We start from the raw sequence: 15,811 nt of genomic DNA on the forward strand, positions 1-15,811 counted from the left end.
TGAACAACTAAAAACCTGTATATCAATTTAATTATGCAGGGGGGGGGGGTTATTTCAGTTGAGCTTGCTGGGCCAAAACTGGCAGAACCCTTTTGCTTTGGAGCCCCTGGGGAACAAAACATGTACAGCAGCATGCACTTGCATAGGGAAAGACATTGTGGCTCCTGAGGTGATATGGATCGCACATCCCTCTTCCCAGGGAAGGGCTTGTATTCATTGCTGGGACACCAATGAGAATACAAGCAACCCTCAATGCAGCCTGAATAATGACCCCCACCCCCCATACAAGTCAAAAGGGGTGAGGTTGATGGCTGGCAGGAGCAGGGGCAAAAAGGTAACACGTGAAATTATGCATGTTCAAAGTTCATTTATATGTATTCATAATCCCTACTGTAGATAGAAATTTGTTCATAAATTCCCCAGTGAGAGGAGAGTCCCCAGGGGCCCATATTCAACAACAACACTGCAAACATCATGTTTCAGCCTCTTGCTCATGACTTTTTCCCCACCTATAAGTCCATTTACCACTACATGCCTTCCAGATCTGCCCTTTGCTCTAAACAAAGCAGCATACTCCTAATCGGAAAAAATATGTCCTTCAAATGCAATTTCTGTTGTTTCTGATCATTTAGGTGTGCCTCTTACAATAGTACAATATGTCCCCCACATTTCTTAACAGACCTATACATTTTTTTCCCCAAACACCTATATTGAATTATCATTTGTGACATAGGCAAATTTACATTCATATAAAAGTAATCACCCTTTAACATAGGACATTTACTTCACATACATTGCTATATATATCATACATATATTATTCAATTCCTGCCATTTTTTAAACAAGAAACAGCTTTATTAAACCATTACTTACTATATAGGCAACCATACATTTATATAAATGAAAATAAACCACACCGACACAATCCCAGCTGCAAGCATTTTACATGACAAACCATACTGACACACTCAAAAGTTGCATTATACATCACTTATAATCTACTCATTATTTTTCCAGTCAAACATTACATAGCTCATTTAAGTCCTGCCACCTTTTAAACCTCATTCCACACTTATATGTACTGTTCCCACAATTCTCATTTTTTCCTATGTAGTATGCTCATACCCTTTTCTAAAGATCTCAATTCCAGTTGTTTTATCTCTGTAGTCACTACTTCTAGTATAGTTGGTTTAGATTTTGATTTCCATTTTCTAGTAACTGCATTTTTGGCAGCCACCATTATTACACACAGCAAGGCCTTACCATTTCTAGGCAATTCAGATACTGTATCATAGCTTAGAAAAATTATCTCCCTTGTCAGATCAATCTGTCCACTCAGCATCTCAGACAGTGTATCCTGCAGGGAATCCTTAAAGTCCACCAGTTCACCGCACTCCCAGAAAATATGTTCTCAATTACCTCTTTCTTCCCCATCACACCTCCAACATTAGCTGTTTGCCTGAGGAAAAATTCTCTGGAGTCTATTTGGGGTATAGAAATATCTATGCAAATGTTTCCGGGCAAAAATCCTAGATCTTCTAGATTTTGTTGCATATTTGGGACACACACACATATATCCTTGTTAGAAGAAAAAATTCAAACGAGTCGCATCTGCCTCAGGTGATGAATTTTCCTTTATTAGCAGTTAACCAGATTACACAGCATTTTGGCCAAGATGTCCGGTCTGGACTGATCTGATCCCCTCTGATCAACTTGTTTACTGACATCAACTTTTATACTGCAAGCAAAACTACTTTTTGTTACATTTCTGACCGTTGACAGTTGGCTATGAAAAACATATAGGATAAACATGTTTATCACAAATTACCTCAAACCCACAGTTAGTACAGAATGTTCAAGAAGTACAGAATGTTCAGTTCAACAACGGTAGCTCAAATTTTCCAGGACACACAGCCTGCCCCAGTAAATTAACTCTTACTCGGCCGTGCGTCCTTATCCCAGGCTTCACTGAGCTATAACCAAATCTCTTTATTCTGAAATGCAGGAAACGGATATCATTCAGGTTCATAAGCAATGCTGCACTTTGTTCACAGATGAGGCCCATCTTTGATAGGCATATCCCAACAAACAACATGTTCACTTTGCAAGAACAGGAAAAAGACAAACAGTATGTTTTAAAACTTTTTCTCTTAACATTTCCCCCCTGAAAACACTTTTATTTGTCTTTTATTTCAGCAATATAAGGTACAAACTAAGTTTTTCTTTGCATACATTACTTCATTGGCAAGACAAATTTTGAACTTCAAAAACATTTGCAAAGAGTCACATTTCAATGTATTCACTTTCACCAGTCTGTTGCAATTGCTGGTACATAGTCTTCATAACAACAGTATCAACCAGTCTTTGTAGAAGACCTCTGATACAGGGTATACAACAACCACCACATACCACCACAATAGCCACAGCGACTCCAACTGACACCAGGAAACTGCTGATGAGATGACTCCATTTTCCAAACCACGCTTGTAGAAAATCTGTAAAGGGATTATTTACCCCAGAGTTCTCTGCCAATTCTTCGGATAACATCTCCAAACCTTTCAAAGCTCGAGTGATACTTCCATCAGGCGCAGTGTTGTTTGGAATATATGTACAACAGAAAGTCCCAAACATCTTGCAAACTCCACCTTCTTTGGCCAGGAGCATATCCAACGCAATTCGATTCTGCCATGCCACCTGCGAAGTGGCCTCCAGTTGTTCAGCAATTCCTTTCAATGCATCTTTGGTATAGTTCACAAAACGCTGCTGGTTATAGTAAATGTAGTTGATCCAGTCCACATTCTTACTAGGTTGAATCCAGACAAAGATGGATGTAAAACCAGCTGAAATTTGGTTTATTGCTTTGTATTCATCAGGTACGCCTCTTGGTACGCCAATGCTATCTATGTAGACACAGTTATCGAAAGATTGCTTCGGTGCCTCTCTTTCTCCTACTCAACCACTTCGGCTTTATTTCATGTTCTCTTATGAAATAGCTTGCTGGAACTGGGAAAATGTAGAATGGCAGAATTAACTTTACAAGTGCACAAGTTCCCTTCCAGGGAATCGTAAGCCTTGATCTGAGTTTGTTGTCTCCACATAACCACCATACGTCTGCTAAACTATGAGTTTGGTTCTCCAGAAATTGATTCCCATTGCCGTTCACAGTAACACTGCAATAGTTCTCTGCCCCATATTGCCATACTTTTTTCCTGTGCCATCTCTGGAAATCCACATATACAAACCTGGATAGGAAATCGCTGCAGGCGGTTTCTCAACTTTGCTTATGACCGGAAAATGCTGAGTTTCATCTTTGCATTTATCTTCAGTTTTGTTGAAGAATAATTTCAACAGACACGTTACGTTACCTTCATCTTGCATAAATGGGACTGTTGCTAATTGCGGTTTACCTTCAGCACAAGAAATACAGTTCTCACGATGTGCTTCTCGGGTACCATATCTAACCCGAGATAACCATTCATTATGGTGTACGAATCCCGTCTTGAGTAACAATTGTTCTTCTTTTGTGAAGGCAAAATCTGCTTTATTTGTAGCATTCTTAAGGCTTTGTACTTTAAGTTGGAGGGTCCCCAAAGGATCAGTTCTAGTTGGAAGAGACACTCAGATTCCATAAACTCCTGAATCACTTTCTTGTGGTGACACAATGGTTATATAGTAACTACTCTGGTACCTTGGAAATGCGCAATTTTTATTCTTTGTTGCCTGCTTTTATCTTTCTCTGGTATCACTGCACCACTTGTTTCCCATCCATTCACATCTGTTGACCACCAAACACTTGACCAGGACGTACAGTCTCTATTGCACAAGTATTTTGCACGAGTCAAGAAATTATTATTGTTCCATTTTAGAACAGTCCAAAATTCCTTCGCAAAGTTTCACCTTAAACACAGTAGTAACACCCGTTTGCGCTTGCAGCACCACCATTCCTTTTTCTCTTGCAACTGTTCCTTCTCGTATGGACATATTTACTTTCGCCACCAAAATCATCATCATGTGACAGTTCAAGTACCAGTTGAACATGGCCATCCTCCCTAAGGACTACCTCGCGCCGTTGGTTTCTTCACTGGGTTTGAGACGAACTAACCCCTATTGGGCTAATCCTCCTTTGTAGCCAGACTTTGCGCTCAGAGGTCCGGTGGAGTTTGACCAATATCAATGGCAGAAGGAAGAGCCTCGAGTTTTTTTACAGTGGGTGATATGAATCCACGAAGTCCTCTCGGCAATCTTTACAGCCGTAGGTGTCGAGATAAGTACTTGGTATGGGCCTTCCCACCTGGGGGATGACCAATTCTTTCTCTTCACAATTCGGATCCACACCCAGTCCCTGGGTGCCACGCTTAACAAGGTTTCATTTCTGGAATCTGCAAAGGAGTCATTGGTTACAAGAGATTTGACATTTTGCAGCTTCTTCATATAATCCGCTAGATCCTCACCCCCCCCCCCCTCACGTTCCGCTGGCAACAATCCTTGCCACTGCGGGACGTAATATGGTCTCCCAAACAAAAGTTCAAATGGTGTAAGTCCTTTGTAGGAAGGTGAGATTCGCAGGAGTGCCAACGGAAGGCACGCAGTCCATGACCTATGTGTTTCTGCCATTAGTTTGCGGAGCTTACTCTTCAAGACACCGTTGTGTCGTTCCACCAGTCCAGCTGATTGGGGATGGTAAGCACAATGATTTTTGAGATCAATTTGAAACACTTGACCCAATTTCTGAACAATCTGGTTAACAAAATGAGACCCATTATCGCTGTAAATGCATCTTGGTAGGCCAAATTGGGGAATTATTTCTGTAGTCAAAAGCTTTGCTACTGTTTATGCATTCGGATGATTGACTGGAAAAGCTTCTACCCATTTAGAAAAAGCATCAATAATGACCAAACAGAACCTTTTTCCCTCTGACGGTGTCAATTCAATAAAGTCCATACAGAGTGTGAGGAATGGATACGGAGGGGTAGGGAATGCCTGCTGAGACTTCTTAACTCCCCCCTGAGCATGATACTTTGCACACAATAAACAAGATAAACAGAATTGCTTTGCATAAGTTGAAAACCCTTTACACCAAAACACCTTAGACACTATTTGAATCATCGTCTGTACTCCTACATGGGCAGGTCCATGGCTAACCAATGCCGCATACCTAAAAAGGTTTGAGGGTAATACCATTTTGCCATCTGATGCCCTATACAACCAACTCTGTTGAGTGATACCATATTTTACCCAACAACATTTTTCCTTCTGTGTCGTCAGTGTTTGCATTACTTTTAGTGTCTCTAAGTCTAAGAGGTGTCCGGGCTCCAAATCATTATCATGTAAAAGCAAATCATTTTCTTGAGCTGCCTTTTTTGCAGCCATATCAGCAAGGGCATTTCCCCTGGAGACAGGATCTTTTCTGGTGGTATGTGCAGAACATTTCCATATCACTATCTGAAGTGGTAGTTGCACTGCATCTAACAACTGTAAAATTAAATCTCTGTCATTTATTGGTTTGCCTGTCGCAGTAACCATTCCCCTATTCTTCCATAGTTGAGCGAAAACATGTACAGTGGAGAAAGCATATCGACTATCTGTATAAATTGTCACTTTTTTACCCTCCCCTAAGGTACAAGCTTGAGTCAAAGCCACCAACTCAGCTGCCTGTGCAGAATAAATGTTTGACAATCCTTTTGCCTCCAAAACTTCAGTTTCTGTGGTGACAGCATACCCTACTAGTGTTTTTCCTACAGTGTCTTTCTTTGCTGATCCGTCTACAAACAAAACGAGATCAGAATCTATCAACGGAATATCCGTTAAATCTGGTCGGGGAAGTACCTTGTCATGAATGCTCTCTAAACAAACGTGTGGAGTACCTTCTTCTGGAGTCGGCAAAAGTGTCGCCGGATTAAGAGTAGTACATCTTTCTATGGTCACATGAGGCTGTGTCAGCAGCACTGTCATACACGACAAATGTCGACTAGGAGATAAAAAGGTCATCTTATCTTGCAAAAGTATAGTAGCTACTGAATGTGGAACCCGCAATTGTAATGGGTGAAACAAAACTAAACTAATGATGCTGAGGCTTGTACTGCCATGGCGGCCACCACTACAGCTTGAACACAATGCGGCAATGCCCTTGCAACAGGATCTAATCTAGAGGAGTAGAAAGCTATCGGCCTCTGTTTATCCCCATGTACTTGTACCAGAACCGAAGTCATATATCCTCCCTTACAATCAACCATTTGTACAAACGGCTTAGAACAGTTCGGAAAACCCAAAACAGAGGATCCTGCTATCAATTGTTTAATTCTAATAAATGCCTGTATTGCCTTATTTGTCCACTATATATTATTCTTAGCCGCCATGGGAGTATCATAGATCAGTGCGGTCAATGGTCCTACTTCCTCAGCATAGTTAGGGATCCAACTTCTACAAAAATTAGTCACACCTAAAAAGGACATCATCTCCCGCTTAGTCGTAGGCATAGGTGCCTCAAGAATTGCTCGTTTTCTTTTGTTCTCCAATTGTCTACCTGCAGAATTAAATAACCCAAGTACTTTACTTGTGCTTTCCACAATTGTAACTTTTCTTTATTTACCTTATGTCCTTGCTCAGCTAAAAAACTAAGAAGGGCAAGGGTATCCTTTCTACAACTTTCCTGCGTGGGTGAGACCAACAAAATATCATCTACATACAACAGAACCTGGCTTCCCTCTGGGGGAAAAAACTGAGATAAATTCACAGCCATTTCTTGCGCGAATATTGTCGGACTCTCACAATAGCCCTGTGGCAATCTGGTGTAGGTGTATCTTTTACCTTGATAAGTGGATGCAAACCAAAATCTACTCTCCTTATGTAGTGGTATGGAGAAAAAGGCATTGCTTATATCTATGACAGAAAAATATCTGTGCTGAGGTAATAAATCATTAAGTAATGTATAGGGGTCAGGGACCACCAGTGCTCTTGGGATCACAGCCGAATTAACTGCTTGTAAATCCTGAACCAACCTCCATGACCCATCCGGTTTCTTTACAGGAAACAACGGAGTATTGCAGGGCGAATCTGGGCATTCAACAAGAATTCCTACCTGTTTTAGCTGCTCAATGACTGGCTTAATTCCTTCCTCTGCTTGTTTACTTAGCGGGTATTGGTGCTTACGAGGTCTAAAACCTGACTTTGGAGTTAAACAAACTTCACCTGCTGTTTTCATCAGTCCTACATCCCCTTTACCTTTTGACCATAAATCTACAGGTAAGGCACTTCTTCCTCTTGAGTTAGGAGGATTTGTCATGCCATTTCTGTTTTGTCATCCCTGAGGTACACACTTGGTTGTGCCAAAGTCACCCAATTTAATCTTTGTACCTGTATCTGTTGATCCTTCAACTGACTTTCGGACATTGTGTCCCAATTTGTTACCTTTTCCGCCATATCTACCCAATGTGTCCCCACCGCTTTAGTAATTGAAATATGTGGGCTATAACCTGAACTCATTTCCTTGGTCAAAGTACAGGTCACTACTGTATTACCTTGCTTATCCCAAAACATATCATTCAAAATTATCCTTGCACATTTGTGCCTAAAGAATTCTTTTTCAAATTCTTCATCCGGACCAGGGGCCTGTCTGTAGTACATAGTACAATGCAAGTGCACCGCAACCTGTGGTGACCCGCTCCTAGATTTACTTAAAGCTAGGTTGATCAAATCTGTATCAACCCTCCCCGGCCTGTTTGAAATCAAGTCCTGGCTATACCAGTAAAACAAGTCTTGTACTCCTTGTACCATCAAGCCATCCGCTAACCTTTTCGCCTCAATGCTTTTAGGTGTGGGAATTGCCGCTATTCCAAACAAATGCATCAAATCTCTTTCCCAGCAAATTAACTGGACAAACTTTCGATATAATTACCCTACACCTAACAGTTTGGTTTGTTTGCGGATCTGTGAAAAATAGAGGATGAGACAGAGGTTCCTTATAGATTTTCCCGTTTGCCACTTTCACAAGGACAAACTCATCTGTTTCGCAGTTCGGGGGTAGAACTGCTGGACCCAAAAGTGTACGCGATGCACCTGAATCACATAAAAACTCCACTTTCTGTCCCTCAACCAAAAACTCTATCATGGGTTTTTGATCCAGATGCATAGCAATACCCAAATATGCCAGGTTTATGACTTCACAGTCACAATCCCCCCCTTCCTTAAATTCCTGGGTGTCCTGACATTCATCACAGAGTGTGTCTGCCTCATCATCATCACAATCATTCTCGCTTTCTTCTTCTCTACAATAATCACAACAATGAATTTGGTGCCTTCCTTTACTATCATATAGTCATGCGGAGCCCTTGTTCGTAAGCTGTGGGGGATGTTGCCACTCTTTGCAGTCGGCAGCAAAGTGCCCACGTCTACCGCATTTAAAACATTCTCCACGTTTTAACCTCTCCTCATGTCCACCCTGTTTATTTGACGTGTCCCATTTCGGGCCCCCACGTCTTTGTACGCCACCACGGCGCCCTTGCCCCTTTTGGTCCTGTACCAAAAATATACCACCATCATCCCCTACTGCTAACACTTGTACTTTTTTTTTTCTTTTTTAAATTGAAATGTCGCTCAGCATGCCATGCATATTCAAACAAAGGTTGCAGTCTACATGTTCTGTGAACAACTATATGCTTAGTTATAAAACTATTTATCGGAGCCTTACAACCTTTAAGCAAAGCGTTTTTCAATTGCTGTTCGTACGGACTATCAGTAGTCTGATCCTGCGGAATCATCATTCCACAATGGTTACTGAACACTTCTGTCAATCTTACAATATAGTGATCTACAGATTCATCATCATTTTGGATGCACTGATTTATTACTGTCCAATCTGCTCTTGGACGCCACTTATCAGAAATTCTCTTCAACAGATCAGTGACTCGCGTGTCTAACACCCCAGAATTATGCTTTAATGTAGTGCCGTCATCTGCCTTACATGCCCAAGTACCACAAACTAAGTGCCAATCTGGACCCAGGATTTGTCGCACTACTTGTTCTACTTCTAAACCATTTAGATGATAACTTAAACGCATACCAACTATGTCCCTCAGAAAACTTTTGAAAATTAACCTTGGGATGAGGAATACCATCCGTAGCTCGTTTTATATCCTCTCTAGCCCAGGGACGATAAACTAAAATAGTTGGCTCTTGTCCAACATCCCCTGCTTGTGGGTTTGCAACTTGTATTAAGGGAAGGGCTTCTGAGTGTTCAGAAAGTTTAATGGCCCAACATCCTTGCCCTGCTGGTCCCGACCTTAACTGCATAGGTTGGTCTACCTGTTGCAAAGCTACCTTGGGTACTACGGGAATTTGCGGGTAAATTGGAGGGGTCACAGCGTTTCCTTGAGCAGCCAATAATCCACCCTGCTGTACAGATCCCACATCTTCAGACTGATATTGAGGAGGTTCCGCCGGTACAGCAGCAGCAATTTCCCCATACGGTGGGGCAGTTGCCTGCCTTTGTACCGCACAAACTGTATGCTCATCTTCCTTATCTAAAAATAAAGCTACTTTTCCACTTGGCACCAGTGATCCCTTTTGATTTATTTTTTCTTTTTCCTGGCACTGTTTTTCTTTTATAGCTCGTTTATTTGCCTCTAACAATTTTTGTGCTTGGGGAAATCCCAATTGTCTGTTTTTTAGTTCTAGTTCCCGCATCTCTTTTCAAATCTCTGACCAATTTTGCACAGGCATTCTTATTCAGTGTACCATCAAAATCATATCTCGACTTCTACTTTTTCAAAAATGTAACATTATTTTTGTTTAAACCTTTCATATACTTAACATCAACATTTAAACAGGCATCACTCTCACACTTGCAGCAACTCGAACTCACGTTTCCCCTAGATTTCTTATTTTTCTTTCCCTTTTTTTTTTTTTTTTTCTTTTTCAGATATTTAGGACTGTATCAAAATTATTTTACAGGGCTTATTATAAAATGGGACTATCTTAACGGGTGACTCTAACAAAATAATCTTAACAAGTAATCCTACCCATCCTTAACTAAAAATAAAACCTTGTCGACAAGATTAAATTAAATTAAAAAGAAATTTATTTTTCATCCTACCTGAACCAGATGAGACTCCGTTTCCCCTTTTCGTTCAGAAACCGTCCCTCAGATAGGGATCAGAGAGCGGCCGGCCTCTTTTCAATGACAAATCAGTTGGAGGGCTTTCAGTCGAGGGAATCTTAAGATAAGAAACCCTCACCTGCACAGGTTTTTCGGTCTCTCTGTCGGTCTGATACGTATCTTCGTAGAGGTTTCCGGTCCGAAGGACCAAAATGTCAGAAGAAAAAATTAAAACGAGTCGCATCTGCCTCAGGTGATGAATTTTCCTTTATTAGCAGTTAACCAGATTACACAGCATGTTGGCCAAGATGTCCGGTCTGGACTGATAAGATCAGATCAGAGGAGATCAGATCAACTTGTTTACTGACATCAACTTTTATACTGCAAGCAAAACTACTTTTTGTTACATTTCTGACCGTTGACAGTTGGCTATGAAAAACATATAGGATAAACATGTTTATCACAAATTTCCTCAAACCCACATTTAGTACAGAATGTTCAAGAAGTACAGAATGTTCAGTTCAACAAAGGTAGCTCAAATTTTCCAGGACACAGCCTGACCCAGTAAATTAACTCTTACTCGGCTGTGCATCCTTATCCCAGGCTTCACTGAGCTATAACCAAATCTCTTTATTCTGAAATGCAGAAAACAGATATCATTCAGGTTCATAAGCAATGCTGCATTTTGTTCACAGATGAGGCCCATCTTTGATAGGCATATCCCAACAAATAACATGTTCACTTTGCAAGAACAGGAAAAAGACAAATAACAGTATGTTTTTAAAACTTTTTCTCTTAACAATCCTCCCATTGTTTTTTTGTGAATTGCTTATCCAGTCTCTTTCCCAATCCTTTCTAACCTCCTCTGATTCTTACAGTTATCATGCAATATTTTAAATACTCTATTTCTTTTTAATGGCAGCTTCTGTTCTAGATTCTACTAAAAACTCTATCAGTGCTGGTCTTTCATTTAGGAGCCCCTTATTTCTTTCCTTCTCTTTACCTAAACTCTGATATCAATCCCAGATAGGGAAGGAAATCTCTAACCTGCAGTCCAAATAAATTCTTGGCATCTTCCCATTCTATCATCTTTCCCTCTCTAGTTATTTGCTCCCAATACCTTGGTTCCTTTGACAGTTTTCTCCAATAAATGTCAGTCCCTTCTTGCCTATTGTCTATATCCCTAATTGCAGTCAATCCTATTGGCAGAATCTCCTTTCTCCAATCCCATGTTGGCTTAGTTCTTAGAATACTTTCTAATACTTTATGGATATGGTTAGGAAAATATATAATAGTAATATGCATGCTTAGTGCATTCGAGGTTTAAAAGGGTTAATACATTTATTCTGTTCACACTGCATGAATCTGCACAGCTATTAGAAACTTAACAAGAGACATTTCATTTCTGCTAATGTCATGAAAATAACAAGAGATGTTTCATTTCTGCTTATGCCATGAGAAAGTATGCAGCTGCTAGAAGCTTTGATAAAGAAAACAATAGATGCTTGAAAGTATAAACCATAGTCAGCATTACTTGTACCAAAGCTAGAAATGTACCTTGAATCTAGACAAAATGTAACACATGTATTAGAACTGTACAACTGAAGAATTGAAAAGTTAAGGTGGGCTAAAATAAGCCCAAGGCCAGGTTGTTTTTCTCAAAATGTTTTGCAAGACAGCAAATAATCTAACTTAGTCAGCAATAAGTCTAGTAACATTTTCTGTAGAACATACAGAAAGCTGGGTCTAACTACGTCAGCAATAGAATAGCAACATTTTCTGTGTGACATGAAGACAACTGTATAAGAATAACATACTGATCATCAAAGAGCTAGACAAATCTTGTGCCTACATGCTTTGTCTCCTTGCTGCCAAGTAATAAAGGGCGCCTTGCTTGAACCTAACGTGAATTGGTCTTTGAAGTTTTTTCCTTTTACAGATTGGTCCTTCGGACTGGAACCCTCTCTTCACCTCGGATCAGACGGCCAGGTGGTTGAAACCGTACGGGGAAGAAACCAAATCGGTTCTTCTTATATGGAAAGTCCTCAGACTGAATTGTCGTTCAAAAGAGGCCAGCCACTTTCTGATCTATGACTGAAGGACTGGTTTCTGCAAATCGGTGGTCAATCATGTGGGCTCAGGTAAGGTGAATCTACTTTTTTCTGTTTTAGATCAGGGACTAGATTTGTATTGTTTTTGTCAGATTGTATTTTTCTTACAAGTCAGGGACAAAAAAGATTACTGTCTTGTCATAGATCAGGATAAACAGAATAAGTAGGCAGTCATTCTGAAGAGACTATAACAAAATCCGTGGTACCACGTTAAAAATTAGGAGAAGTTACGCAATGATCAAAGGGTAGAACAAAATGGGTAATAATTGCAAAAAAAGACCCCAAAACCCGCCGTTAACAGAAGACACAAAATATATGCAGTCGCAGCGCGCCAACAATATTAGATAGGATTCAAAATGGGTTAATAAATACGAATTAGACGGAAAATTAGATAAGGAGGATAATAACTTAGTAATAGCATCAGCACCTCCACCTCCCTTACCAGAATATGAAGCAAGTGAACAGGTTAGTCCACCCCCACTATATCCTATGGTCACTGAAGATAGAGATATTGTGAAACTAAAACTGACTAAAATTAGAGATCCCATCGGGACCAGGTCCCGAACAAAGGCAGGTAACTCAGAAGAAGGCATCGAGTTATGGCAAATAGTTAAGAATTCATGATCTAAGTGAAGAAGAAGAAATATGCCCACTTATAGAAGTACCCAATCCTCAGGCAGGTCAAGACGATCAGGACCCAACTATTTTAGTGTATAGACCTTGGACTCTGGAAGATATCCGGAAAGCCACTGAGGGAATTCCCCATCCAAAGGTTAATTTTAGAAAATTCTCAGAAGATTTACAAGGAATGATGTTGAGTTATAATTTAAACGGAGAAGAAATAGAAAAAGTAGTCAGACAAATTGTGGGGCCAGATTGGTACATGATTAGTGGGAACTGGAATCCCCCTGACGCTGCACAAAGACCCCTCCCACATAGCGCAGAATTAGACACCAGAGTAAAAGGTCTTGCAGACCGCATCTCTGAAAAATGAAAACCTAGGGCAGACTGGACTTGCATTAATGAATACATCCAACAAGAAGGTGAAACAATTGACCGGTACTATGCCAGATTGTTAGAATGTTTTAATAACCACTGTGGAATGCAGGTTCCTGAAGATCAAACACAAGATTCCCCATATGAACAGCAGTTAAAGAATGCATTTTTAAAGGGCAGTAGCGCACCTATAAGCAGTTTTATTACAAAACACATGGGTAGACAATCGTACAAGCAGGTTAAAATCATTACTTGAATATGCTAGGCATACCGAAAGGCATTTTAATAGCAAAAAGAAAAAGAAAGCTCAAGTATTTTCTGTAGAAGATGGAGCAAAAGTTTATGTAGTACAGTCCGGGAAAAAGGGCAAGAAAAACACGCAGGGAAACAATCTGATCAACGATCAGAGGACTTTGAAGGGCGAAAGAAAAGGGGAGAATGTTTTAAATGCGGTAAAAAGGGACATTTGGCAAGGGATTGCAAGAAAAACAAGAAGGCAACAACGGAAGACCAGGAGGGTGAGGACTGACTATATGGTAGTCAGGAATCACTAGAAGGGGCTGGCGAAGAAAGGACAAATGAGAATGTGATAGGGGGAGTACAGGAAGTGCAGGAAGTTAGTGACAATGAAGAAAATGAAATATTAGACCTAGCTTTATTGAGCTTGGAGCTCTATTTGGCAGACACGAAACCAGAAGTTACACTCTTGGTAGAAGGGAGAGAAGTCAAATTCTTGTGTGATTCAGGGGCATCACGAACCCTGATACACCCCTCCAAACTACCAGAAAACACAGAGTCACCTGATTACATACTGGTCAAAGCAGCTAATGGACAGCTGTATCGGGAGCCTCTCTCCCGTAACACTGCAATAACTGATCCAGTTTCAGGATTGACACAAAGAAGCAAAATTGTAGTTTCTGCAAAATGCCCAGTAAACCTCTTGGGCAGAGACCTCATGCAGCTATTTGGTTTAGCAGTAGTCCCAACCATGCAGGGTATGGAAGCACAGCGACAAACTAACACTTTTTTAGTGCAATCGGAGGGTGAAATGTTTTATTGGTACAGCCAGGACTTTGTTACGACTGGTCCAGGGACTGTGACCAAAGAGTTCATGAATGTAGCCATCAGTAAGTTCCCCTCCTTTGACCTTGATAAGCAACACCTGTTGCACTGTACCCTGTATTATTGCAGCGCACCAGGGACCTGATAAGGAATATGAGCAATAATTATTTAAGAATCATGCAAACAGATTGATATTGTGTAATCTGTACTGGGACACAGAAGGGAACAGTGTAGCCAGCTGTTCATTGCCCCAGGAGTTCTTTGCACTTTATAAATCTAATCGATTACCACATGTTAGCTTAACCAAAAACAGAAATATAGAATGGGCAGACCTAGGAGAAAAAGTCACAAGATGGGAAAAACAGACAGAACTAGAACTATCAGAGCAGGGAATACAAGTACAAAAGTTGAATTGGATAACTCAGACCAACCCAGCTGTGCACTTGCAGTCTAGCGAGGACAGCTGATTGGCACTCCTGTTAAAGGAGGAAGAAAATGCCTTACGAAACATACCAGAGACTCTCTGGTCAACAGGGAAATCAGATGTAGGACTCATTCGTACAGCAGGACCAGTTACTATCACGCCAAAGTCAGCATTCAGACCGCAAAAAAGACAGTATCCCTTAAGAAAAGGGGCAGGGATAAAGCCTATTATAGCAGCCTTACTTAAAGGAGGGATACTAGTAGAATCTCCCGATTCACCATGTAACATGCCCTTATTTCCAGTTAAAAAGACCAATGGAAAATGGCATATGGTCCAGGATTTACAAGCCGTAAATGATGCGGAAATACCAAGGGCACCCACAGTGCCAGACCCACACACCCTGTTGAATGATTTGAAACCTCATCAAAAGTATTTTTCTGTGGTAGACATCAGCAATGCATTCTTTTCGATACCGATACACCCTGATAGCCAGTATTGGTCTGCATTTACATTTCAGGGGAAAAGGTATACATATACGCGACTACCACAGGGATATTGTGAAAGTCCAACGATATTCTCACAAGAAATGGCAAGCAACTTGGCGGGACTCACCCTACCAAGAGGCAGTCAGATTTTACTTTATGTTGATGACATCTTGCTGGCGGCCTCCACCCAGCAGGATTGTAGAGAAGATACCATAGCACTTCTACGATTTTTAGCCGCTGAGGGACATAAGGTAAATAAAAATAAACTGTAGCTTTGGAAAAAAACAGGTCAAATACCTAGGATATGTAATATCCAAGGAAGGTAGAACGTTAGATGAGGACAGAAAAATAGCAATTTTGCAAGCATCTAAACCCACTACCAAGAAGGAAATGATGTCCTTCCTGGGTACAACTATTTTTTGCCAGAGCTGGATTCCAAACTATGCCTTGGAATCTGCACCTCTGACTGACCTTATATATAGGAAGCCTATGGCAGCGCAGGATTTGTTACAATGGACACCAGAGGCAGAATCTGCCTTCTGTAAACTAAAGCAGTTAATGGCATCCTCATTAGTTCTGGGATTGCCAAACTATCATAAACGTTTTTTTCCAAACTGTATATTGTAAGCAGGGTTACAT

At 40.7% G+C, this 15,811-nt stretch overlaps 1 protein-coding gene across 2 annotated transcripts in view; it reads right to left on the reverse strand.

The window, feature by feature from the left end:
- The window catches only part of BORA (BORA aurora kinase A activator), a 1,242,116-nt gene that overhangs the window by 1,104,616 nt on the left and 121,689 nt on the right, over window positions 1–15,811 (reverse strand). The gene's annotated exons all lie outside the window — the stretch shown is intronic.

Source organism: Protopterus annectens, chromosome 5.part0 (genome assembly GCF_019279795.1).
Source record: "Protopterus annectens isolate FY-2018-M chromosome 5.part0, PAN1.0, whole genome shotgun sequence".
Lineage (NCBI taxonomy): Eukaryota > Metazoa > Chordata > Ceratodontiformes > Protopteridae > Protopterus > Protopterus annectens.